Consider the following 25,604-nt stretch of genomic DNA (forward strand, 5'->3'; position numbering starts at 1 on the left):
CGCATGGTATCCTGTGGATGAGGTGTGACCATGTCGTTATTCAAAGCCCGAGATTGGTGGACACGGTCTGTTGGCTCGGATGAAGTTTTCGACCAAGGCAGTCTTGCTGTGGCCTGTATAGATAGTAATTCACCAAATGGTTAGTAGTTGATAAGTCATGCAATATTTATGAGCATGGCTTCATAAGATATGACAAATAATATTAGGTTTTGTCAGGCAATTAGGATGCTGGATGCTAATGTACTGAGTAATGCAGATGTGTAATACTGTAAAAGTTGAATTTTTTGCAGTGTTGAAAATTTTGAGCATTTTGCGCAACCAGAAACTAGCGCGGAAATAAAAGCAAGCATATATATTTGCTTGTTATGTGTACCACTATGTGCTGTGTTGATTTCACAGAATTAAGAACACACAAGATTCTTCTTACTCAGCAGAGCGCGAGAAATTATTCTTGCGAAAATATCCACTTTTACAGTATATGAAGGTCACGATGAAATACTGATTGGGAGCTTCAATCGGGGCATGGCCTTAAAATCAGCTTTGTGCACAAACTTTGGAAATACATGTTGTCACACCTTTGCAGCTTTTATAAAAAAAAAGTATGTATTAGCCACGTTTGTTTTTCATTTGGGGGGGGGGGGGGGGTGGGGAGGTATCGTCCATTTCCCGCAACGCAACTGAATCATTCATTTTATGATTTAGTACGCTCTGTGACGATGTACATAACATGTTGTCCTTAAATGTTGCTCTTACTAATCTTTTAGATTATGACATGTCTTTACTGCTAATATTGCTCGTCTGTTTATGAATGTGCCACTCATTTCACTTAAAAGCTAACGTTGAAATAATAGTATTTTTATCAAGTCTGTTGTACCAATCAGTGATGATGATGAAGAACTGTGTGCTGTTGTTGTACTGGTAATTTAATTTATTCCACTATATACCTTATAAAAAAGTAAACTTCTGTGCTTTTGGAAAAACAACATACAGGATCTTACAAATTTCTAAAAGGCATGAATCAAATTCTGGTTCACAAAAATCAGAATTTGTCATTATAGAGGGATAGCATTTTTATTTCTAGGGGGATAGTTTTGCTCTCCAAAAGTAAGAGGCTTGTTTGATCCTATATGTAAGTATGATAATTTAGAGTTCAAGCAAAAACAACCCCAACCACAACCACAAAAACTTAGTGATAAAGCTGCAAAATTACCACCATCAAAACCCTCTAATAACAACACTTGTCTGTGTTTAAGCATGTTTACGATGATCAACATTGCTAGACACCATATGCGTAGATCTGTATATGTTGTCATTCTGTGCAAGTTTGTCATCCATATGATCAGATAAGATCATCGTTGGAAGCTTCAATGGAGTGCTGCGTATATACCAGCCCCAACCAGGCAAGGGGGAGAACCTCAAGGCAGAGGACGTCCTACTGGAGACCCAGCTCCAGCAACCTATCCTGCAGGTCGCTGTTGGACGACTCGTCTCGTGAGTGGCTCCTCCATCTGTTGGTTCTGAGCTCCGTTGTCATGCGTAAAAATTCAAAGAATGCAAAGAAAGGGAAATTAACCAGAAAATTATATGATATAATTGAACAATGAGCAAAGAAAATAGAATTCCATTGGGAGATCAAAACCAGAGACTCTCGATTGCTAGACCGGACATCTTACCCACTGAGCTATGAAAGGCCCTAGTGTGATGTTCGTCCCAGAACCCCATAATTTTCACTGCTCCTGTGGTCAACAAGTTGATTCCTATCTTTTTGGTTCATGTTAGGTTTATGTAAGCTTCTGACCACACAAGCATAGAAAATTAATCGGCTTTTTGGATGAGCACCACACCGTAGGGCCTTCCATAGCTCAGTAGGTAAGAGCACCCGTCTAGCAATCTGGAGATCTCGGGTTTGAATCCCGATGAAATTCCATTTTCTTTGTTTCTTTTTTCATTTTAATTCAAAGAAGAAAGAAATTCAAACTGGCATCCGTACCAAATTCCAATCAATATGCTTACTGTCGATGTAGCAGAAATAATTTCCCTTCAGAGCACTGTCAGCTTTGTCATTATAAAAGTGTATTTGTTGCCCGTCTTTGTTGTATTTTAATAAGTATAAGAGGTATTCAACGAGTGAGTATGTGTGGATAGTCACTGCTGCAAGATTTCACCATCTGACCTGTTGTTAGCTGATCTGTTTTATGCTTGGGTCGATAGGGATAATATGTCGCAATATGTCCACATCAGCAATCTTGTGTATAAGATAAATTACATTGTTTTCTTCCTGTTTTGCCCTCTTCTTTTAGGGTATCAGAGGCTTTGCATCTAGCAGTACTCCATCCCAGAAAGCTAGCAGTGTATTCAGTCATTGGTAAGTAGAGCTACTGTTCTTTTCAACGATTTTCTTTTATTTCATATAGCATTCTTGCCCAGTCAGTCAAGTGTGCTTGTGTGGAAAACATTTAGTAGAAAAGCATTCTAACTTAAAGATAATAAAAAATTTTGGTACAGTTTCAAAAGTTTCCCTGAATTTCCTTGTCTTGGTTTGTGTTTCACGTTAAAGTACGTTGTCTGTGAGAATTACTCGCCCCAAAGTGCTCTCATGTCTTAGTAATCATGCAATAATGGTTTCGTACCAGAGCCGTCGCCGTACAGCGTCGATAAATATTGTACGAAACCACTGACTGCGACCAGCAGCGTGCAGCGGCCCATTGTACGCATAGCTAACTGCGACCAGCAGCCCCATACGCATAGCGTAATGGGACTTCGCATTGTAACATTCAGGATCATGACAGAATTAGTATCGCGGGTAAATGTCAATTTAAAATCCCAAAATTTCTTCGATTTGAAGACTTACCAATTAAGTGGAAGTATTGAAAACAGGCTTCGAACAACGTTTGGTTCTGCCAATAGTCCCTTTCTTTTCGAATTGATGACTGAATGTGACTCGGTCGAGAGGACCTTGGGAGAGCTACATACACCATGGACCGATACTGACTACTACGGCCAGTGCATGCGCACACAAACATCTTATCCGTTGATATGGGATTTGAAATTTGTGTGCATGTGATGTGTTCGCATGCACTGGCTGTAGTATTCAGTGTACATGGTGTATGTAGCTCTCCCAAGGTCCTCTCGGCCGAGTCACATTCAGTCATCAATTCGAACAGAAAGGGACTATAGGCAGAACCAAACGTTGCCCGAAGCCTGTTTTCAATACTTCACCTTAATTGGTAAGTCTTCAAATTGAAGAATTTTTGGGATTTTAAGTTAACATTTATCCCGCGATACTAAATCTGTCATGATCCTGAATGCTACAATGCGAAGCCCGATTACGCTATGCGTATGGGACTGCTGGTCGCTATGCGTATGGGGCTGCTGGTCGCAGTTAATTGCATGATTACTAAGACATGAGAGCACTTTGGGGCGAGTAAGTCTCACAGTGTTAGTTATATGAAAGGTACTTTAACCTGAAACACGAACTAAGACAAGGAAATTTTTGAGGTACCAAAACTTTTTATTATCTTTAAGACTAACCCATTGGTGGGATACAGTTGCCCTGAGTAATATTATTCTTTTTTGTGTGTGTTTTCATATGATGCATTGTTGCTATGACTTCGCTTTTTCCGATTTTGAAAAAAAAACTACAACAAACAAACATGAAAACATTTTTTTTTAAAACATAATGGAAAAAGGAAATTTGGCTAAGTATGATTGTATAGCACTAATCAATTGAATTGTGAAACACATTTCATATTCCTGGGAGAAAAACAAATGTGAACTAGAAAAGCACTCTGAGAGCGCAGACCTCCGCCAAGCATGCAGCTCATTTCCACCACTGATCTTGTTCTTCCACAGTGATATTAGTGATTTCCACCCATACGTGTATTTATAGCTTTGTGTGCTGAAAGTCGCCCGATTTCCCAACATAGAAGCCTTTGTTACGTCATAAACCCTCAGCTGCACCGCCGCCTCGCCCTAGCAGAAACTAGAGCATGCACTTTAGTGCGCGCAGGCAAACCTCAAATACGCGCAGCCTGAACTCCCAAGTTCATTGACCCTACCTGCCAAAATATCGAAAATTCTTCATAAATTCCCCCCAAATTGTCGGATCACTACCAAAAGTTAATCGTTTGTTACTTGTGTCATTCTCAACCTTTTCTGCAAGTTTCATTTCAATCCGTTAACTACTTTTTGAGTTATTTTGCACACAGACAAACGAACTAACTAACTAACGAACTAACTAACGAACAAACCAACGGTAACTAAAACATAACCTCCTCCCTTGGCGGAGGTAATAATTGATATATATGTAATTGATAGGAGGAGAAAAACAATGATATGGATATAAACAAGTGTAAACCTCGTGCTCTCTCTTTCTTTAAAAAAAAGGTATTTTGGAGGGTATGTGTGTTTTGTTAGTAGCAACTTTTGTGTTGAAAAAAAGAAAAAAAAAGACATTCTTTATATGTATTCCATTCTTTCAGGAACCACTGGGGCAGTAGAGCATGGCTCACAATACCAGCTAAAGTTGATCTATGAGCACAACCTGCAGAGGACAGCATACAACATGGTCATTGGACCATTTGGTGGTGTCAAAGGTATTTTTCACTAGAAAGTTGTATGTTCGTTTTTTTTTGTTTTTTTTTTGTCTAAAGATGCATCACATGGATCGCAGTCTGTGAATGCCAATAGCTGACTTTGTGTTCTGTTTTATACCGTAATTGCTTTGCTCATACTATAAAGGTGAAAATTTTTCACACATTTTGCGTGACCGGAACTAGTGATTCAACGGAATTAAAAACATGTATATTCATGTTATTCAACAGAGGGCGAAAAATATCCACTTTTACAGTAGCTGGTTTGTAGACTGTTGACATTGCATTAGGTGAGAAGTTATTCCAGCATCTGGCTTCGGACACATTTACTGTCGAATCAGAGACAAGGCTGCCGTGCAAAGGCATTAAAAAGAAGTGACATAAACCCGTAAATTGTCAGTTTAGTACCAGGAGGGCATTGGTGCAGTACAAAGTCAATTATCTCATCACCTTTCTACTTCTGAGCTGACACAATATCAAGTTGGTCTTGACTACATACTGTAAAATGAGGAATGTTCACATGCATTTTAATTTCACTAATTTGACGAGAGCCAAGATTCGCGAAATTAAAATGCACGTGAAAGTTCTCGTCTACACTATACACATTGAATGTTAGAGGCAACTCGCGAGAATTTCATGCCACGAAAAAGGCCGTCGCCTCCAATTTGCGAAAATTTCATGCTGCGAAAATATCGTGTTCTACAGTATTCTTTGTGTTCTTGTTTGTGTGTTTTTATCTCTCAGGAAAGGACTTTGTGTGCGTGCAGTCGATGGATGGGACCGTCTCTTTCTTTGAGCAGGAGAGCTTTGCCTTCAGCCGGTTCCTGCCCGGCTTTCTCCTGCCGGGTCCCCTGGCCTACGTCCCCCGCACAGACTCCTTTATCACGGTCTCCTCGGCCTGGCAGGTGGAGAGCTACAAGTATCAGGTGCTCGCCGTGGCAACGGACGCCAAGACCAAGGAGGAGTCTCAGAAGATCACCTCTGGCAAGAGGATCACGGTAAAACTAACTTTTCACACTGATAAAAAAAAACTCCCCCGAAGAATCAAAAACCTTAGAGGCATTGTTTACCATTTGCTGATGAAGCAAAAACTCAGCTTTTGTGCTTCCAAATAGTTCTAAAATGTGAGTCAAGGATAGACACAACCAGTGTAAAAACGTTAATGAGTATAACCAATGTTAAGTGTTGTTAGATATACAAAATTTGAACAATGGTTATAATAAAATTGTCAACAGTTTTGTCAACATCACAATCATTTTGGGGCCAGGTGTTAGAAGAATGCAGGGCTGCACACTGGCGCCGGTCCGACGGTCAAAGACCGGTAAAAGTCACTGTCGGACCGGTAACTTTTCAGGAAATCCACAAGTTACCGGTCCGACATGACCGGTAAAAAAAAAAAGCATTGGTGGGGTCAGTAGAAAGAAAAAGAGCAGCCCCGATCAGGCAGAAACAGAATGCCAGATATCGCACTGTTCAACAAGTTTTACGCAAGTTTTCGTTTATGTCTACCGGTGCAATTTGTACAGTAAATATTAGTTTTGAGCACTAGCAGTCGACCAGTTATTCGCGCTCGCTTCCGCATTAGGCGCTGCTCACGCACTGCCATGCAATGCAATACATGCAAAGCATGTACAGTGTAACTGCTTTTCGTTTGCTTGCGATGGGCGGTCATGCCAGACAAGAAACATTGATAGAAGCGCACGCATTATATTCTGGGTCATTTTAGTCATGATTTTTTAAAGCAAGATTGATCCGATCCCGGCTTCGCAGCAGCGTGACAGTTATGTTATAACTAATTTACTTGTGTCGATTTTTAGAAAAAGTAAAATGACATTCGATATTCAGCGATAAAGTAAATGGATCTGATTGCGTTTATTTTCATTTTACACAGTCATTTCACAAATGAATATTTTCATTCGTTCAGAATGGTCTCATAATGAAGATAGGCGCAAAAAGGATCACGAAATCGGCCCTTCCGCGTACTTTTTAAAAACGCATGCACAAAATGTGAAGATATAATACTAGGGAGAAAAAAAAAATGATGAAATCATCGCAGTCCCGCTTACATATTTGAGGTAGAAATCGTCCCAAAAAGGATCATGAATTCGACCGGCCGCGTCGTATCTTTCAAAAGCTTACTTACGAAATGCGAAGAGATTATAGAGGAGAAAAAGCAAACAAATAAAGGACACATTTGGTGAGTGCATCATAAAAGATAACAGCCGAATAACAATTCATAAAATCAACGCAATCCCGTTGAAATTTGAGGAAATAATAGGCGCAAAAAGGATCTTGAATTCAGTTCTGCATGCCGTGTTGGTCATCCAAAACGCATGCACAAATGCGACGAGATTATCGGGAGAAAATAAAAAACACATTTTTACCCTTCTGGTGCGTGCATTAAAAGATTACATCCGAAGTTATTCATGAAATCGCCACAATCCCCCCGATATTTGAGGTAGAAATAGGCACAAAAAGGATCGTGAATTCGGCCGTGTCGTATACCTTTTAAGAACGCATGTACGAAATGGGAAAAGATTAGCGGGGAAAAATAAAGGACACATTTTCACCCCTTTTGGCGCTTGCATCATATAGATTACAGCCAAATAGTAATTCATGAAAATTTCGCAATCCCGTTGGAATTTGAGGAAACAATAAAAGGCGCAAAAAGAATCTCGAATTCGGCCCTGCATGCAGTGTATAATTTTGAAAACGCATGCACAAATGCGAAGAAATTATCGGGAGAAAAATAAAGAACGCATTTTCAACCCTTCTGGTGCATGTATCACAAAAGATTACAGCCGAAATAATTAATGACATATCGCAATCCCGCTGATATTTGATGTAGAAATAGGCGCTAAAAGGATCGTGAATTCGGCCGTGACGTATAGACATGTACGCAATGCGAAGTGATTATTGGGTGAAAAATACAAGACACATTTTCAACCCCTTTTGGCCCGTGCATCATAAAGATTACAGCCGAATAATAATTCATAAAATCATCGCAATCCCGTTGAAGTTTGAGGAAACGATAGGCGCAAAAGAATCATGATTTTTGGCCGTGTCGTGTATCTGTTTAGAACGCATTTACGAAATGCGAAGAGTTTATCGGGGAAAAATAAAGGACACATTTTCAACCCCTTTTGGCGCGTGTATCATAAAAGATTACATCCGAAGTCATACATGAAATCATCGCAATCCCGCTGATATTTGAGGTAGAAATAGGCGCAAAAAGGATCGTGAATTCGGCCGTGTCGTATACCGGTACCTTTCAAGAACGCATGTACGGAATGCGAAGAGATTACGGGGAGAAAATAAAAAGAACGCATTTTCAACCATTCTAGCTGGTGCGTGCATCACAAAAGATTACATCCGAAGTCATTCATGAAATCGCCACAATTCGGCTGATATTATTTGATGTAGAAATAGGCGCTAAAAGGATCGTGAATTCGGCCGTGACGTGTAGGCATGTACGCAATGCGAAGTGATTATTGGGTGAAAAATACAGGACACATTTTCAACCCCTTTTGGCCCGTGCATCATAAAGATTACAGTACAGCCGAATGATAGTTCATGAAATCATCGCAATCCCGTTGAAGTTTGAGGAAACAATAGGCGCAAAAAGAATCATGATTTTTGGCCGTGTCGTATATCTTAAGAACGCATTTACGAATGCGAAGAGTTTATCGGGGAAAAATAAAGGACACATTTTCGACCCCTTTTGGCGCGTGTATCATAAAAGATTACAGCCGAAGTAATTCATAAAATCATCAATCCCGCTGATATTTGAGGTAGAAATAGGCGCAAAAAGGATCGTAAATTCGGCCGTGTCGTATACCTTTAAAGAACGCATGTATATAATACGGAATGCGAAGAGATTATGGGGAGAAAAATAAAGAACGCATTTTCAGCCATTCTAGCCGGTGCGTGCATCACAAAAAGTTACATCCGAAGTAATTCATGAAATCGCCACAATTCCGCTGATATTTGAGGTAGAAATAGGCGCTAAAAGTGTCATGAATTCGGCCGTGTCGAACATCTTTTAAGAACGCACTTACGAAATTCGAAGAGTTTATCGGGAAAAAATAAAGGACACATTTTCAACCCCTTTTTGCGCGTGCATCATACAAGATTACAGCCGAAGTAATTTATGAAATCGTCACAATCCCGCTGATATTTGAGGTGGAAATAGGCGCTGAAAGTATCATGAATTCGGCCATGTGGTGCATCTTATAAGAACGCACAAGTTCACGAAATTCGAAGAGTTTATCGGGAAAAAATAAAGGACACATTTTCAACCCCTTTTGGCGCGTGCATCAGAAAATATTACAGTCGAAGTAATTTATGAAATCGTCACAATCCCGCTAATATTTGAGGTGGAAATGGGCACAAAAAGGATTGTGAATTCGGCCCTGCATGTCGTGTACCTTTCAAGAACGTATGCACAAATGCGAATAGATTATCGGGAGAAAAATAAAGAACCCCTTGTAGCGCATGCATCAGAAAATATCACAGCTAAAATAATTCATTAAATCGTCGCAATCCAACTGACCACCAAGAGCAAGTTCGTGCGCCGATGTTTAGAAAAAGTCACAAACGCATTTGATACAATCTGATTTTGTTCATTACCATTTTACACTGTAATTCACGAACAAACATTCTATTTTTTCCTATCTTTTCTTTTAAATTTCTTGTGCAACAAATAATGCAAGTTTTACAAAAAAAAAAAAATTAATCTGTAAAGTACATGGGTTGGGGGGGGGGGGTAAAAAGTCCATAAAAAACAAGAAAATAAGTTTGCAAGTCATTTAATGTTTATTTAGGTTGTCGTTGTTGACCGGTAAATTTTCTGTTCGGACCTGTAAAAAATGGTAAAACGGAGCATTTACCGGTCCGACAGAGACAGGTTTGACCGGCAGAAAAAATGGGTTAGTGTGCAGCCCTGAGAATGTATATACAATACATGTGCAGATTGTTTTGTGATACTTGTTTCTTGTAAGTAAATTGAATGTGAATGATTTTGTGAGTAATAGATTAAATTATACACTCATACACTTTGGCTTTCCAGGCTGACTGGACTTTTAATTTGGGAGAACCTGCCCTTGACATGGTTGTTGTGACAAATGCAAATGCTGCTCCCTCCGTACTTATTCTTGGTGAGTAAAGTTGACCACTTTTTTCTTTTTATTTCGTGTTCGATGGAAATGGTATAGCAAAGGGATATATGTGAATGTGGATGTTTATACATTTATCCACCACTTGATTTCTTTGTTCTTGGGGGAAAAATTCACCCCATGAGGGAAGTAAAGAAAAAATCGATATCAAAAGCATAGCTAAGTGGTGATTGTATAATATCAAACCTGTATTGGAGTTATGACCACTTGTAAAGTAATTTGTCATCAAATTTGACTGTTTACTAGTATCTCAGAGCAGTTGCCTTTATTCCATCACTGGTGGAGAACGTCTCCTTTGTGATTTACCCAGAGTGTCATCAATTTTACCCTTTCCTGTGAAAGTATATGCCTTCATACACCCAGCAAAAAAGTTTGAAAAGAGTAGACGACAACGACAACGACAACAACAACAAAAACAACAAAAACAAAAACAACAACAACAACACCAACACTTTACACTGAGTCACATGTGCAGCTGTTACCACAATGTTGTGGTTAATGATTGATGACCTGCATTTTCACTAGAAATGGATATTTTTCTTCTTTATACCAATATTTATTTGTAGCTATTTTGTGCAGTCAATAAACTCATCTCTGCCCCACTCACTAACATTGCTGCACGCCATAAAATTCACAGTCTGTTGACCCTGTGTAGACAGTCAGGTTCTTCCTCCGTTGCTAAGTGTCTGTTGTTAGCAAGTGTGTATTTTTGCTTCTTGTCATGCTTCGATTGGGTATACACTTGTCTGAACACATACACGCATGCAAACAAACATACATAAATACATACAAACCGACAGACGTACATGCATATATACGTGTATACCGACATATGGACAAACAGACACATATAAACACATGTAGAGCTACTGCTCTTATTGAAGCCTGATTTCTTTAACATTTTATTTTTCCTCAGGTGAAAGGTCAATCGTCTGCCTGAAGGACGTGGGAACACTGCGTTTCAGCAAGAAAGTCGAGTACAACCCAAGCTGCTTCTATGTATATGCCTCATGTGAGTGCCGTCTGGTATACGTATTGTTTTATCATACAGATAATATGTAGCTTGGCAGGAAGCATACTTTATGTTCTATCCAAAAGATTTGAAATGCGATTTTTGGAGGTCATTTGTCTTGGACTTAGAACTCACCAAAGTGACACATCAAACTTTGAGGTTATGACACTCTGGGGGGTGTTTCATCAACGTTTGTCAGCGCTGACAATTTCAGCAAAATCCTTGATTTTGATTGGATGAGAAGCTCTGGTCACTGACTGTTACTATGGTGATTGTCAGCACTGACAACTTGTCAGCGCTGACAAACGTTGATGAAACACCCCCCCCCCCCCCCCCCCCCCCGATGTGTAATACAGTATGTGTAGGTGAATTTTTGTATATATATTTTTTAGCCTGTGGAATAAAGGAATTGTATCAAATTAAATATATTCTCGGCAACATAAGTCATCCAATATTGTGTTACAGGAGTTAGTCAATGTACTCATCTACATTTTTATCAACATGGCACGAAAATTAATGACAGACTTATACAGGTAAATTGACACCAGGTATCTAAAGGTTATAATAGCATGAGCTGTGGTGATAAGACTTTTAGTTTGCCATTGATCACTGTCTCTCTTCTGTAGGACAATGTTCTTAGTTTGAGTATGATGCATGGATGAAGATTTATAGAGCAGATATTAGTGAACAGTCAGTAGTGAAGATAAAAAGGAATTGTATATCCTCACTCTATGCTCTCTGTCTAACCTTAGGAAGTTGATTTTGGGTTACCTGCGATCCTAATTTGATCTTCACTTCTTATATCACAATCAGTGATTGAAAACAGCATCAACTACATGGTGGGCACGCATACAGGGCAACTGCTAGTCTACGAGGACGTCACGCTGAAGTGGGCGGCCAAGCTGGAGCATGTCCCAGTGTCACTCTGCGTGGGACAATTTCAGTGAGTTCTCCATTCTCTTCTCCTTTGTTTTCCAGTGTGATAATCTTGGCAGAAAATTTGGAGGACAGTTTGCCATTCATGGTGTATTCAGGATAATGAAAATTGTTTGGTAGAGGCACTTGGAAGTATTGCAGCTTGAAATTCTACATAACATTTTGTCCTTATCATTTATAAATTCTTCCCTCTTTTTCCTGTCATTCTAAAAGGGTAACCCTAAGTTGGAGAAAGTCAATCAGTGTGTATTGCTACCAACTGCTAACAAGTTTTCTGAATGTTCATTAGAGAAATACAAATTTGTAACAACATTATAGGATATAAAAAAGAACAGCAGTCAAAGGAACACTTGTTGAGGTGTCAGTGAGAGAAAGCCATGAAGCAAAGTCGTGGAAGTAAGAAATCGCAAGACTCTTGTTACTAACCTTTTCACAAAAGGAAATGAATACCACTGGTAAACATTTTGCCCTCTTTTATGCCGTATACATAATATGTATGAATGGGTACCTGGCACTGCTACCAGGTAATTACAATGGCAGGGCCCTCTGGTAGAACAGTGACAATGCTGAAGAGGCTATTATGGATTAAGAAGACTGTATCATTATTATTATTATTATCATTAGTAGTATTATTATTAGCATTGTCATTATTATGGTGGTGGTGGTTGTCGTTGTCGTCGTCTTCATTGTCATCATTTTTATCATTATTATACATAGTAACACGTGTGTTTGTGTGTATCATCACACAGAGATTTGAAGGCCCTCCCTCTTTGTGGCTCCTGCCTCGGAGGCGCGTGAGATTGACTACAGCAGCCAAGACCAGGAGATGAAAGACCTGCAGAAAGCCATCAAGGAGACGTCTCACAGATCAGGTGGAGCATTCTACCAACTCTGGACCACTTGCTGACCCCTCCTACCCCCTTTCTCTACTGTCATATCACAACCCAAGACATAATGTTTACCCCTGCAATATACCAGAGCTCAACACACAATTTCGGCACCCGTTATAATATACTGGAGCCTAAGACACAATATCTGCTTCTCTTCTAAGATACCACAACTCAAGACACAATTTTTACCCATCTTCTAACATACCATAACCCAAGACATAGTTTTTACCCATCTTCTAATATACCACAACCCAAGACACAATTTTTTACTCCTTTTCTAATATGCAACAACCCAAGACACAATGCTATCCCTCTTCTAATATACCATAACCCAAAACATAATTTATCCTTCTATTCTAATGTACCACAAACCAAGACACAATTTTTACCCCTCTTCTAATACGCCACAAACTAAATCTCGTCCTTTGGCCAATAGTCTTGCTGAGACTGTCGAGACACATTCTATTCTTGTTGGTGCGATTTAAAATTATTTTGTCGCTCAAAGTAAGAAAAAGTAAAACTTTATACGAACATGAAGCCAATTAAGTTTTGAAGGCCTCTATGTTAGTGACTGGTTAGAAAGAATACAGGCAGTATTAAATGTACCACTTCATGTGAAATAATTTCTTTATTGATCTCAGTAAACATTAGAGAAGCACTCTGAGAGCGCAGACCTCCACCAAGCAGCTTATTTCCACAGCTGATCTCGTTCTTCCATAGAGATCAGTGAGTTCCACCCATATGTGTGCAAACTGAAAATTGCCCGCATTCAAAAATATAGAAGCCTTTTGGTATGTCATTAACTTCCAGCTGTGTTGCGCACCTCGCCCTAGCAGAAACTAGAGCATGCACTGTAGTGCGCCTATGCAAACCTGAAAAAAATGCGTAGCTTCAGCTCCCAAGTTCATTGACCTTACCTGCCAAAATATTTAAAATCCTTCATAAAATCCATAGAAATTCCTGGATCACTACCAAAATTGATTTAATCAGTTCCTTGTGTCATCCTCAACCTTTCTTGCAAGTTTCATCTAAATCCGTTTGCAACTTTTTGAGTTATTTTACACACAGACAAACAGACAAACAAACAAACAAACCAACGGCGATGAAAACTTAACCTCCTGCCTTGGCAGAGGTAAAAATAGATAAAAACATCAACAACAACAGTCTTCCTCAAGGTTAGAACTTCTATAAGTATGTGTTCAGATCATAATGGTTAGAACACCTATAAGTATGTTTTTCTATTGCGCAGCTCATCTTGAGAATTATCTTTCTGTATCATGGTCTTTATCACCATAGACTTTGCTCCTAAGAAAATGGCTGAGGATGAGCTTTCGATGACAGCATCCGTTCCATCCAATTTAGATGATCCGTCGGTAAGTGATCCGTGGAAGGAAAAAAGTAAAAAGGAAGACTTTGCTCAGGTTATGGTCGTCCCCAGTTCACAGCTGTGATGTGTTGAGAATCTCAGAAATCAAGTAGATTTTGAAATTAACTTTGCTCCTTCAGTCTTTCACATATGTTGAAAAACTGTGCCACATGTAGATAATCTGTCTTGATAGATATGGTATTATCTTCAGAGATAATCCTTTTTTTTTAAATTTACATGTTACTGCCTACAATATTCATGGTTGCTTGTTTGTTTATTTGTCATTACATGTTTTAGGTGTGTGTGCATGAAATATATAGAAAACTTACTTTTGATCTATCAACTCTAGATAAGTATCCAAGTTATCCTGACTGTTTTCTTTTTATGAGAAAAGCTAAAAAAATTACATTTTGATGAATTTTTGTTTGTTTGATTTAATGTTGTCCCCATATATTGCCAATTCCTGTTCTCATCAAGAATATTTTTTATTGTCTTCAAGGTTGCTGGAGAAACGGAAGTGACTGATGACGATCCTGTGCCTTCAATAACAGTGAAGGTGATAATCTTTGAGAAATAAATTCCCTCAATGGTTCCTAGTAAATTTAAACTGGTCATTTTTTAAGCCAATACATTCATCTATATATGCCTTTCAATGTGTGTCTTTTGGTCACCATTATTGCTTTTCGTTGTCTGATACTTCCTCCTCAATACCCATTTGTTCAATTCTCTAGACTCTTAAGCTTTCTTACAGTATGTTATTAGTTCGACTTCATTTCCAAACACTCACAGCTGAAATGGTCAGATCAAGCAGGCCACCAGACACAGGTTTTAGAAAATCTTTTTTTCAAGTTTAGATACAACAGAAGATTTGGCACCTGAACACAATAGGTTAGGGCCAAAGTAACCATAGTAGCATGCTTTAAAGAGCAGAATGATTTTAAATTGGAAAGTATTTTTGTACTTTACAAAGTTGCTTTGGATAAAATTACGATATCGTAATCTAAATTTTCATCTTTTAGCAAATATAAATTTCATTCTTTTAAAAGCTAAAGTACCTTTTTTTGCATTCTCCCAACTTAACTATCTGCGACCCAACCATGCTAATGTGATGACGAGTCACATAAGAAGAAAAAAATGATAGAAAAGTTTAGATTCCTCTGCCTTTCAGTTGTATGTTGTGTCATTTATGGTAAGAAAGATGGACCTTTATCAAAAAAATGTGGTGGAAGTTGAGTAATGTGAGAAAATATATTACCAAATCTAACCCTCCTAACACTCTGCCTTGCCTTCATTCCATGGACAGCTTACATTGAAAAGCCACTCGGGGGTTTCAGGGGTACGACTGCTCCTGTTTTTGTCCATTTCCACTGGCCGTCACACAGAGCACACATACCATCTCCTTTGTAGGTAAGTTGACTGCATTTCATGAACATGATATCAAATCTATCATTGCTGATGTGGTGATCTGGTTCCCAAAGCATTCAATTTCAATTTCAATTCTAATCTATTTTCAAATTTCTCAGTCAAAACTGGATCAAAATGCATCAAACACAGAATAGAATGAAATATGATATCCAGCTCTGATGTACAATAAAATATTACTAATGTACAATATAATGGCAGTTTATCAAAATTCAAAGTCAAATGTGATATTTCAAAGCACAATTATCGTACAGAACTCTTAAAGACCATTATATTTATGGTTTGTCAATATTCTTAATTTTTACTCATTAAGAAACTGTCTTAAGACATCTTAAATGTATTCAAATGTAGTATTTTTAGCTCACCTGAGCCAAAGGCTCAAGTGAGCTATTGCGATCGCCCTTCGTCCGGCGTCCGTCGTGCGTCGTGCGTCGTGCGTCGTCCGTCGTCCGTCGTCCGTCGTCCGTTGTGCGTCGTGCGTAAACTTTTTACATTTTCATCTTCTTCTTGAAAACCCCAAGACCGATTTTCATCAAACTTGGCAGGTAGCATCCCTAGGGGGTTAGGAACTCAATTTGTTAAAATGGGCACCATGACCCACCCAGGGGGCCCCCAGGGGGGCCCAAACCCCCCAAATTTAAGGAATCTTTAAAAATCTTCTTCTCTAGAACCAGAAGTGATAGAGCTAAGTTAATACTATGAGTTAGTTCATTGATGACTGTAGTTTCAAGTTTGTTCATGGCAGAATCAGGGATGCCCCCCTTGGGACCCAGGGGAGGGGGGTGGGGAGGGGTTCTAATGGGGCCTAAATTGTACATTTTCATCTTCTTCTTGAGAACCCCATGACCCATTTTCACCAAACTTGGCAGGTAGCATCCCTAGGGGGTTAGGAACTCACTTTGTTAAAATGGGCACCATGCCCCACCCAGGGGGCCCCCAGGGGACCCCCAGGGGGCCCAAATCCCCCAAAATTAAGGAATCTTTAAAAATCTTCTTCTCTAGAACCAGAAGTGATGGAGCTAAGTTAATACTATGAGTTAGTACATTGATGACTGCAGTTTCAAGTTTGTTCATGGCAGAATCAGGGGTGCCCCCCTTGGGACCCAGGGGAGGGAGGTGAGGAGGGGTCCTAATGGGGCCTAAATTGTACATTTTTATCTTCTTTTTTAGAACCCCATGACCCATTTTCACCAAACTTGGCAGGTAGCATCCCTAAGGGGTTAGGATCTCAATTTGTTAAAATGGGCACCATGTCCCACCCAGGGGGCCCCCAGGGGGGCCCAAACCCCCCAAATGAAGGAATCGTTAAAAATTTTCTCTAGAATCAGAGGTTATACAGCTAAGATAATACTATGAGTGAGTACATTAATGACTGTAGTTTCGAGTTTGTTCATAGGAGATCCAGGGGTGCCCCTCTTGGGGGCAGGGGTGGGGGGGGGGGGGGTGGGGGTGGGGGGTTGGTTAGGAAGGTCCAAATGGGGGCCTGAATCGTACATTGTCATCTTCTTCCTGAAAACCTCATGATAGATTTTCGTCAAACTTGGCAGGTAGCATCCTTAGGGGGTCAGGATCTCAATTTATCAAAATGGGCACCATGCCCCACCCAGAGGGCCCCAGGGGGCCCCCAATCCCCCAAATTAAGGAATCTTTAAAAATTTGGGCCCTTATTGTACATTTTCATCTTCTACTTCAGAATGCCTGGTCAAATTTTGGTAGCGCTGTGAATAATTTAGATTAGTGACTGCGTGAAAGGTGAACTTGCGATACTCAGGTGAGCGCTAGACCCGCGGGTCTCTTGTTATTATAGCACCTTTATCTAATTAGTGACCAGCCATGAGATGTTTTAATCACTACCAAGAGTTAGTGAAGACTCTCTAAAAATGTTAAATTGTCCATCTGCTTTGCAGGGGATGCATCCAATCCAACCACCATCATGATCTCTTTCTTCATGCGGGGCCACTGTCTGCCTTCCACTCTGGTTGCCAAGGCAACGGCCACGTACACCACATCATCAGGTATGACTTCAGCACCAAATGATGCCATTTCAGCCAGTCCTGCGATCTAGCTGCTGTTAAGCATTTTGAAAAGTGATGAGGTGTCTTTTCTTTTCTCCATTAGATGATTTTTGTAGGCTTGATCAGAAAAATTATGTCATTTTGTGCTGTCTTCATAATGTAGTGGTTAGTTTGATCAGTGAAAAAGATATTAGATCTAATGCTGATTACAACACATCGATATTGAAATATAAGTGGTCCTAAAGAAGAAATATCTTGAACAAATCTTGTTTGTACGCCTACTCAAGAGATGTATTCAAATAACATTAACAAGAGTAGATTGTGTTCTATGAGGCATGGTATATTAATCCTTCAGATCCAGGCTATCAGCATTTAAAAAAAAAGAATAATGTGGCAATCACTTGGCCTGTCTGTTTCATTTCTTGTTGGTATATAAAATTGTTCATTATAAGCCTGTGTAAGACTACTTCCTTAAGATTAAGAACCTTACAACAAAAACTAAAAAAGAAATGTTTTGCCTTGTATGTTTTCATTCATTATCTCCCCCTCCCCCATTTTTCTTGCACTTTGACTATGCCCCTCCCTTGACCAGGAGCACCCCGTGTGGTCCAGTGTGATATCAAGCTGCCGCTTAAGCTGGTCTGTAAGCCCTGCCAGCCGGCAAAGAATGCTGCCCACAAGATCACCCTCGACTCCAACCGCAACTGTGCCAACCTCATTGATATATTTCCAGGTGAGCGTGCATGTGCGAGGTAACCAGTATGATCAATTTTAAGATGTCCATAGGGCATTGCATCAAAGTGGTCTCCTGACAGTCATATCTACTTTCCAATTTGCTTGAAGTCTCAAAGATATGTTTTTTTTTCTTTTTCTGAATTTTTTTTTCTCTCTCTCTGAGACATTGCATATGGGTGCAAGAGGACAGAATATGACTGGACAGATATCATCCTGCTCCTGTCTGCTCCCCACCATTTACTGGAAGTCAGAAGAAGAAGAAGAAGATGATGATGGTGATGATGATGATGGTGATGATGGTGATGATGGTGATGATGATGACAATGATGACGATGATGACGATGATGACGATGATGGTGATGATGATGATGATTTATATTTCACTCCTGTTTTCTCTGTGTTCATGTAGACTTGACAGGACCAGAAGGTCTTGGATCTGGCAATGCTCTCGGTTTACAGATCTATGGTGGGCCCAAGATAACACTACTGGCTTCAAAGTCATCACGTAAGTATTGGGTTATTTCTATTGTATGATTGACTTCCAGTCCAGAATTTCGTGCTTAATATCTGTGCAGCTTCTTCATCTCTTAATCCTCCCTTCCCTTCCTTCTTGCTCCCTTGCCTAGAGACTTTCACATGTGAGTGATTTCTTGTCTGAGTAGTGTTGCCCTATATTAACAAATAACTGCACAATCTAGGCTAATCCCTGTACTTGGATGTCAAACTGTGTTTATTTGACATTTTTGACTTGATTGTGCAGGCAAGGATCTTTGTAAACATCTATTCAAGTTGAGTCTTTCATGTAATCTGTCACACAAAGAAAGGAATGTCAGGTGTTTTTCAGCTCCTTGGCAAACTTCATAACTGCAGCAATTTGTTGTATACCATTTCCATAGAATGGCAAGTGTGTAATGTAGCTGCTTGTCTTTTCTGATTACTTTTGCTGCACTTTTTTTCAGTGTGGAATATCAATTTATCATTGTACAGTACATACAGAAATCTATTCTCTGTTTCGTAGGCAAGGTGAAACAAAAGGCCTGGGGTATAATGTAACCCTTAAACAAGGAATGCATACTTAAACAAAAATTACATTTTATAAAATTCTCATCTTATTTTCTTAATATTGTTGTACTTCGATGACATCACATATTGTAGTCTTGTTATCCAGCAATGGCCTTACCGACACTTCGAACTTCAATAACTCTTGTACAGATTGTCTGACTTTTTTCAAACTTCACTAATGTTTTCTACTAATATTTCTGCATTTACTCAACCCACATATTTATATATTTGGTTCATCCTCCTTTAACCCTTTAAAAGCCACCATCCATAAATAATATTATGACCATGTTACTGGCAAGTCATCAGTGGTAATGATCAGGTTAACCTACTGCTTGTTTACAGAGCGCTATCGACTGCAGTGTGACATATTTGAGGCCATGTGGCTGGTGATGCATGAGTTCATTGACCGAGCTACCATCTACCACAGGAACAGCGGGGTGAAGGACTTCCAGCTCATGTACTCCTCCCCTCTCCCCATGCAGGAATATTTTGAGCTCATTGACACCCACCTGGAGGTTGGTATATAGCCTGGAGTACTGTAGTTCAGGCTTCATGTGGCCATTGAAAAACTGGAGAATTCATAAAAACTTTCAAACATTTCACAGGCCAAGAATATCTTGAATATTTGAAAACTAATCAAACTTCAGAACATTTTCCGGGCATGAAAAATCAGAGAGAAAAGAGAAATAACTGACAAAAACTGACATGAAAAGGACTTCAAATAGAACAAAATTGATATTTGTGCCTATTTTGATTGTCAAAATTATGCTTTTACACATTTCCACTGGAAGTGTAACAGTAATCATGTTTGAATGTTTTGTGCTTCCACGTTAAGATTGCATTTCTTGAGTAAGTTTGTTTACATTGGAACCTGATCTTTGACGAACTATTAAAAAGTTGTTAAAGTTACTTTTGGAGATGATGCAGGAACCCTGTAATTCATTTCTGCAATGTAGAAATCACTTAAAAGATTCGCACTTGTCAGCATTTGTCAGTGTTATTATCTGAATGTGTTGTATTCTGTGATGCAGTTGCAAAGCCAAATTCATGTGCAGAATAGAGAAAGAAAGCATTTTTCATCAGCCTTTAGGGAATTGATGTTCACCAGGAGTTTTACTGAGAAATTTTTACTAAGATTCATACACAAATGAATGCTAGACTGTTATGTTCACATGAACTGTCTGCCCTTTATAATGTTACTATGTCTTATTGTGATTGTGAAAAAAAAAAATGTGATGTGATAAGTTAAACTCATGCTTTTGGCTCTGATCTGGGGACAGTTGTGGTACAGCAAAATTAGGTTGTCTTCGGCACGCCTGCACAACTCCAATGTAGTTCAGTAGATCTCTGTGATGTGAACTCAGGACCTCCGTTTTAAAGTCATGAGTCTTATCCACTATACCACAGTGCTCCCATCAAAGCTGTTATGATTGTTATCATCGTCCATGTTACTTTCCAATCTCCCCCTTCCCCCTAAAAATGAACTATACCTAATGTCCCCCCCCAAAAAAAAAAATTACAATGGGACCCTTTGCAATGATAACTTTAAAGATATTGAATCAATCCAAATACAATTTCAGGGTACAGAATTATAGCTCATTGCCCACATGTTACAGAAAACCCCATTTGATTTGCTTCAGTGGTCAAAGAGAAATGAGGAATATTGTAGAGCATGTCAGGAATCTCTTCCCTCCAAGTTCTGTCTATTGTGTTCACACACAAGAGCATCCAAGTGCTAAACTTGGAAGAATCAGACTCATTACATGCTTTACAACAATCCATATTTCTCTGTGACCGCTTAACCAAATTGAATGGGGTTTTCTGCAAAATACAACTAAGATGTTATATTTTAAGACCCTGAAGTAGCATATAGACAGTCTAATCATATTGGGTGTTATCAATGCAAAAATCTGATTGTAATTTTTTTTTTGACATACTGTATAGTTGCGCGTGCATGCTCAGAGGTACAAGGAGCTTCTTGACCAGAGGGCAAAGCAGTTCCGGGCCATCCAGAGACGACTGCTGACCAGATTCAAGGACAAGACTCCCTCTCCACTCAACAATCTGGACACTCTGCTGGAAGGGACCTATCGTCAGGTAACTCATTCAAAATAGCTCTGTTATCTGAACTACCATCAGTACTATCTGGAACCTTAGTAGCTTGCAAGTCAGAGTGGTCATAATAGTTTGTGAAAACAAAACTGTACTTTATTTTCATATCAATTCCTGCAGCGATTTTAGAGATATTATTGGAGTGTGAAATTGATGATATGAATTAATGATAGGAATTTTAAGAATATAATATGTCACTTTATCAACTCTGATATACTGAGATGTGTCCACAACAGATTTGATGGAATAAGTCTCATTACTCTCTGTCAGTAGTTTCCGATATATCCTTATGTATCTGTTTTATACCATATCTTAACTTGATTCTGAAGATCTTAAAACTAGCCGAAGGTGTGGATGAAAACCAGAAGGCCCTGGTTCGCTGCTCCATGGGTCTGAGCTGTGCCACCAGCATCATCACAGCACTGCTGACACTCATGCACGGGCTCAGCGAAACAGAGAGGGAAATCCTGGAGATGAGTTTGTCGAGCCAAGTGCAATGCGATGGAGAGCAGGTAAAGAATAATATCGATGATGAAACCTTAACCTGGCAGGAGTAATTTGAGAGTTCTTGGTGTGGTGGGGTTGGCTCCCGCCCCCAATTGTGTATAGATTGATATATGAGGAAAAATGCTATGATGCTTTTGTTTTCCACTTGATATTCTACATTGCTAATCTTTTTTTTTTAATTTTGATTATGTAATACAAATAATTTTTCTTTTTTTTTTCATATTTTGCAACATCTAAAAATCTTTGTGGCTCCTCCAATATGTGGCTGCTATTGACTTTCCATGAGAGAAATTATTTGTGAAAGGTCGTGTGTATAGCAGACATCTGTGAAATGTGGCCTGTGGTTGATTTCCTTTCAATTGTCACTGTTTCGCTACTTTCAGTGGTCACTATAATGGTCACTATAAAGGTTACGACATCTAGATAGAGACCTGTATGTAGGGATATTGAGGTGGTTTCCTTTCTGTAAGCTTATAGCTTATCTGACCTGATATGTCTAAGTTGCTGTCACCATTTAAAATGTGAACCAAGAACAAGAGGAGACATGACCTTTTTTTTTTTCCACTGATTCTTGAGATTTGCCATTTTTTAAACACGATAAGATGTTACAAATGTATGTTACCAAAACGTTATGTTTAACAAAATCAAAATTGCACTGCAAGAATGTCCATACAAGTAAAAACATGCGGATATCACTTTTTGATACATATAGAACCCAGCAAGAGGTTGCATCCTGTTGATAAAGGGTAGTGCAACCTCACTGAACATGAAAAGGCTTACAGATGTCAGCAGCAGAGACACATTCTAATTCCTGTCATGACTGTATCCCTCACTCTCCATCTATCTGTAGGGCTGGGAGGAGACTGTGGATGCTTCTGTCACCAACCTCCTCCGGACGTGCCTGGCCAAGACGGCAAAGGACCAAGCGATCAACCCCGCCCCTCTCACCATGACAACGGATATCTCCAAGCTGAAGAAGCACATCGCCCAGGTGACGGAGAAGCTCGCGAAAGGAGCCCGGCTGCAGGTAGAGGGCCAAGCACCAGGTAATCTCATAACCTCCTCTAATTAATATCTGCAATTTGGGTGGATTAAGCACTCACATTTATTCAGATGGATTACACTCATGGCTTGTGGACACTAAGGGTTTGCTTCCCAAATATTGGTTTCTCCCAATGTGATGTGTTTGCTATGAGTGATGATGCACAGTTTGTTGGTTTGATATCCCAGCAGTTTATAAGAATTTGCATTGTTTTGTTCATGTTTTTCTTTTCCTGTTATCTGCATATCCTGCATATGTAGTTTAAGTTGTCAAAATGACTTGTAATGAAAAAAAAAAAGGTTTCCTAATTTCAATTTTCAAGGTTGATACATTTTCAGTATGGGAGAAAACATGTTGACCTGTATTAAAGTGACATTTAGTTAAAGGCATTTGTAAAATGAAGATTTAGTATTTGTGATTGATCCTGCCAGAAGAACTCTATCTGGGTGTTTTTATACCAGTTTTGTACAACATCTTTGCACAGTTGAGTTTTTATCAAATAATGAGATTTTGCACTCTCCCAAACTTGTCTTTTTCATACAGTTTATCTTTAAAAACTATGATAAGCACTGTAATTTATTAATCTATTGCTTAAAAAAAAAATGTGATTCTGTGTGTGGCACCTGCAGGTATGCTATAATTCTCCATGTATGAATTCATGGGTTGAGAATTAGAAGGCCATTAAGGTGTCTCGAACCCTATGGCTTTAGTGGCAACTTAATGACCCTATCATTCTGACCCGACAAGTTTATGTCATGTGCATGTTATCTACCGACCCTCAGGTGAGAGGCAGAGACAGACAGTGGACAATACATCTGGTGGTAATAAAGATTTCTTTGATGAAGAACCAACGTCCAATGCAAGGTAGAAACTCAAAAATTTTCCTGTCTATGGTACAGTGGACTCCTGTTATAGCCAAGTCCTCGGGACCAGCAATTTTCTTTCGAAATTTTGTTATAACCAAACAAGTAAACAGTAAAAAAAAAAAAGAGAGGATGATGCTGCGGCCTGAATTTTTATTTTGTTGTAACCGGGATTTTGTTATTTAATGGCATTGATTATAATGGGAGTGCACTGTATGCCTATTCATCAATAACTCATGTGAAGTTTATGCCAACACTAATGCTCATTTCTGTAAGACACTTAATTTCCAATTATCTACATTGTCAACAGTCACATCAGCCAAATTTGATATGTTTTGTGCCTAAATTGTCTCACAGAGCAATGTTGCATAATTTATAGAACAGAAATCACTACATCATGGTCATCTAGGAATCACCTCAGGCTGTTGTATTCTTGAAGGAAAACTTCTAAGTTTTCATGTGATATTGATTTTGAATTTGGTATTTCTGCCAGCAGTCAGTCCCTATTTGATGAGATATGACCTTTCTGCATGACTTTGATAGTGGGTATAGTGATTGGATGAATTGTAATGTCATACATTGCTTTTTTTTATTCAAGCACTCCATCACATAATGGGCCACCACCATCAAAACCGCTCCAGGCAGCACAGCCTCCACCCCTCAGCCAACCCTCTGTGGACCCCATGCCTGCCCCAGACAGCAACCCCTTCAGTAATGGCCCAGACCCTGCTATGGCCTCTCCGAGGGGTCTGAGCTCCACTGCAGACCTGCCCTCCCTGGGTGGGCCAGGGGTGCGAGGGAGTACCTCGCTACCGCCTCTTGGAGCTCCAGGTGGGTACTGTGTCCTGTAGAGGCATCAGACTAGAATTGGTTTAAAAAGTGGCATACACTTTGGCTCAAATTCATGAAGGTGGCTTAAATTTTAGACCATGGTCTGAAATGAGCATGAAATAAGTATACCTTTGACATGCGCTTATTAACACGTGTATGTTACTGGTTGTCTGTTGGTATACGTAATCTGTAAATTGTATTTGCGCATAAGAAATTTGCATAAACCATGGTTTAGATTTAAACCACCCTAGTGAATTCATTCCTTAGAGTTCATATTTTTGAAGGTTGCTACTAGCAAAGAAAGAAAAGTAAAGTTAACTTTTGGGGAACCATGATAGTAACAATCCATATGGTATAATTTTGACTATGTCTAAAACTACTTAGAGTAATGATGATGATAAATAAGTAGCAGTTGTAATGGTTGTTGATGCAATAAAATGATGATGAAGATGATAGCAACAACAACAATTAAAGGGATTTATAGTTTAGTTGAGACCTAAGTTCAGGTTTCTACAATTTTTTTTTTTTTTTGTGAGATAATCAGAGACTTCGTATGAAATATGAAAAGAGCATGTAATTCTGAGAGGGATTCAATGTTTATTTGATGAAAATTGGTCTTGAAATGGCTGAGATTCTAAGAAAAGGTAGGACCCTCCTTTTATTAGATTTGCTTGGTTTTACTTTGTTTTTGGATGTCTCAGCCATTCCAAAACCGATTTTCATTTAGGAATTCCTCTTAGAATGGTATGCTCTGTATCATTTCAAAAGTGGTTTCTTGGTATCTCGCAAAATATAAAAGCTCAATCCTCATCTCCACCAATAATACTGTACTATCCCTTTACAGCAGAAATGACATCAACATCAATAATGCTGATATGACTTTCTTGTCTTGACAGTTGGGGGACAAGCTCTGCCAGCTCTCCAGCCAATCAAGAAGAAGAAGAAGAAAAAGAAGAGTTCCAAGAATCGGGACGAGGATGATCTCAATCAAGACTCAGACCTCAGCAGCCGTGGGATTCACTCACCAGATTCCATCTTGTTATAA

General features: G+C 39.3%; 1 pseudogene; it reads left to right on the forward strand.

Annotated features, from left to right (window-relative positions):
* LOC139716886 (protein PTHB1-like) lies at window positions 1-25,604 on the forward strand (annotated as a pseudogene).

This window comes from Diadema antillarum, unplaced genomic scaffold (assembly GCF_040938485.1).
Source record: "Diadema antillarum isolate AM-2024a unplaced genomic scaffold, OU_Dant_1.0 scf00000071, whole genome shotgun sequence".
Lineage (NCBI taxonomy): Eukaryota > Metazoa > Echinodermata > Echinoidea > Diadematoida > Diadematidae > Diadema > Diadema antillarum.